Source organism: Thamnophis sirtalis, unplaced genomic scaffold, assembly GCF_051295495.1.
Source record: "Thamnophis sirtalis isolate CommonGarterSnake01/CBP01778 unplaced genomic scaffold, rThaSir2_p1.2 scaffold_13, whole genome shotgun sequence".
Lineage (NCBI taxonomy): Eukaryota > Metazoa > Chordata > Lepidosauria > Squamata > Natricidae > Thamnophis > Thamnophis sirtalis.
Window position 1 is genome coordinate 54083087 of NW_028261393.1, and position 3050 is coordinate 54086136.

The following is a 3050-nucleotide window of genomic DNA, read 5'->3' on the forward strand; positions in this document are numbered from 1 at the left end:
GGAAAAGGGAGGGGGCGAAGAGCGAGTGACGTGAGGCTCCGCGATATCCGCGCAGGCGCACAAGGAAGCGTGCCGCTTCTTAAAGGGACCGCGGGCGGAGTGGAAGGCGTAGCGGTCTGCCGGCGGGGGCGCTAGGGCAAGGCCGCTTCCCAGGGCCGGTTGGAGCGCCGGCGGGTCGGGATTAATATTTATTCAAGTACATGCAAATCTCGCGCAGAACTTTGCTCCCGATCCAGCTTGTAGCCAGTTGTCTTCGGGGGGAGGGGGGGAACAAGCCGCGCAGCGCGATCCTAAACCTTCAGGATTCCCCCCACCTTTTTTTCCCATTAAAGGTCTCCGCTAAGATTTCTAGGCTGTTGCAGCCCAATTCTATGCGGGATCGCTGGGGAGGCCGAGGGAGACCCATGAGTTCCATGCAGTTTCCAGCTGTTGAGAGGGGAAGGGAAGAAGCACCACTTTGCTCTGGTATCCTCTTCTAGGGTGCCCCGCCGTGCTCAAAGGAAACCAACTGGCCAGAATGCAAGCCAGCCTTCTTCCAACCATCCCACCAGGGTGTGTGTGTGTGTGTGTGTGTGCGCGCGCGTGCGTGTGTCCCACAATTGAAGTCCAGTTTTCGGGAGGAAGGGAAGGCAACAAAGCTGCACTGCAGGTAGACGGTTAGGATCACGAAGCCCATCGTTGCTACACGTTGGTGAAGCTCTACAGATGATAGGCCTTGGAAAGCTTAGGGTTTGGGTAGGGGAGAAGAGCACACAGCTGAGAGGTCATATCCATCCCTCTACTTCCAGCACCAGGATTCACCTGCCCCGTTCATCCTGCTGGGCTAAGCCCTGGGCATGTCCTGGCAGCCCAGACTTTGTGCTGGACAAATCATGGTTAACGGCTGTGGTTCTCTCCAGCTCTGGTCACCTGTCCTTAGATCAGCTCTAGCTACGCATCTTCCCTGGCTGCAACAAGGGCCCCACCCACCCTCTGCTCCAAGGTTGCCCACTTAAGGTGCGTGACCTGCTCTGGAGGAGGTGTCCACCCTGAGCCACCCAGATGCTGCGCTTCTACCTCCTAGCCATTTGTGGCTGCCTGGCCTCCCTGGGAGAGCAGCAGGAAATGCCATGTGCCTAGAGGCCCTTGCCGGAGGAGGCTGGCACAGAGGAAGCCCAGAAGGGGGTGGGGAGAGGTAGCAACTGTGCACTCCACAGTTGTTCACCCTGGGATCTCAGAAGCGCCATTTGTAGCTTTTGCACCGAGATTGGTGGAGGGAGGCTGGAGGACTGCCGAGACATGTTTTGGGACGGAGCGACTCCCAGGGCAAGATGGGCACAGCCGTTCTTCAGCTCCTCAGCCAGCTCAGACTTTCTGGCAGGAAAGCCAGGGCTCCCGGCTTACGCCCACCGAAGCTTGGCCCTCCGGGAGCCTCATCCAGACCATAATCTCCTCTGGAGGGGTTGCCGAGTCCCCTCCGAGAGAGGCGAATGGGCGAGGGGACTCGGCTCTCCCCCAGGGAGCAGCCTGCACATGTCCGTGGGCATTGCAGAAAACTTTCCCTGGGCCGGGTCTGCAAAATCTCTGCATGTTGGTCTGGGGAAGAAGTGGCACTTTCTGGCGTTGGCCCCAGTCCGGATCAAGCTGTGCGGAATCGAAAGTGGCCTGCCACCGCTGCTATGTTTTCAGAAAAATGCAGGCTGGGAAAGATTGTTGCAGCCCCTGTGGGGAGTGACCAAGTGATGACAAGCCTCTGTCATTGCTGCCCAACTAAGATCGACACGAATCAAAACAATGTTGTAATATAACTCCTTGTGTAGGTGTGGGTCACCCATGGCCCAGTGGATAACGGGGCATGCGCAGCCATGCTGAACCACACAGGAGAAAACAAACTCCTAAAGAACATTACAATGTTGCTTCCCTTTCAAGCAACTTAAAAAGGCAGATGGGTACCCTCTCTGTGATTGAGGGGTATCCAAGAACAGTGGCTGGTTCCTACAGCGCACCTTGCCTATCGACTTAATCCATTTTCATCACACGCCAGAAAAAAGCCATCTGGATAAAATTAAGTAAGATAAAAGATTAAAAAAGCAACAAAGGTAAAATAAACTAAGCAGGAGGCTTGCAATTGACATGCTGGACCATGGTGTATGAACACACACATACACACACCCCCAGAGCGACAAGGAGTAATTCCTTGGGTGCTTTCTTTCGAGCGCACAGAGCCCACGGACACCATCTGATGTCACAGAACAGCGAAGGCTTCATTGGTTCCAGCAGAGGCTCCGGGGATAAAGGCTTGCTCGCTGGGGTCCTCCTTCAAGAAACCGGGTGGAGCCCCCAGTGGTGGCAACAGGCCCAGAGTGGTGGCCACACTTGACAAGTTTAAAAATAAATCCTCTTTGGAAGATTGAGGAATCTTGGGGAGTGGATTCCGAAGTGCCAGGGCAAAGCATGGCGGGGACATTCCCAGCCCCCCCCCCAATCCTTTCCAACCGAAAGCCCCCCCCTCCAAGGGATCCCTAGTTGTGTCACCCGGCTCTTCTGGGAAACCCCTCTTCAGGGGATGCTCTCAAAGAGGGGGTCCTCGGACCCCCCCCAGCAATGGGGCAGGGAGAGTTTATGCCAAGGGCTTCTCTCCTTGTTGCCCCTTGCCTCCTATGGGGGGGGGCATTCAGGAAGGGGTCCTCAGGGACCCAAGCGTTCCAGTCCCATTGAGATCGGCATATGCCAGATGGGGGGCGGTGGGGGGGGGCGAGCAAGGGCTTCCAAAGGGGAAGCTTTGCAGCAAGAGGGACCTTTGGCACCAGGCGGAACGCGGCGTGCTGCCTCTGCCCCCCTTCCTCCTCCCCCTACTCTCCCCTCGCCCTCCCTTTGGGGGCAATTGAGGAAGTGGGGAGGGGGTCGAGGGGGCAGGTTCTGCGGGAGGAGCCCCGGGGGGGGGGAGCCGGGCTGCCGCTTGGCGGGGGCGCCTCGCCTTTCGGAGGGCGGAGGGGGCGGCGCGAGGAGGGGGCGGGGGTCTCCAGGCGCCCCTCGTCCGTCCCGGGGGCGGTCCCCGCTGGCCCGCGACC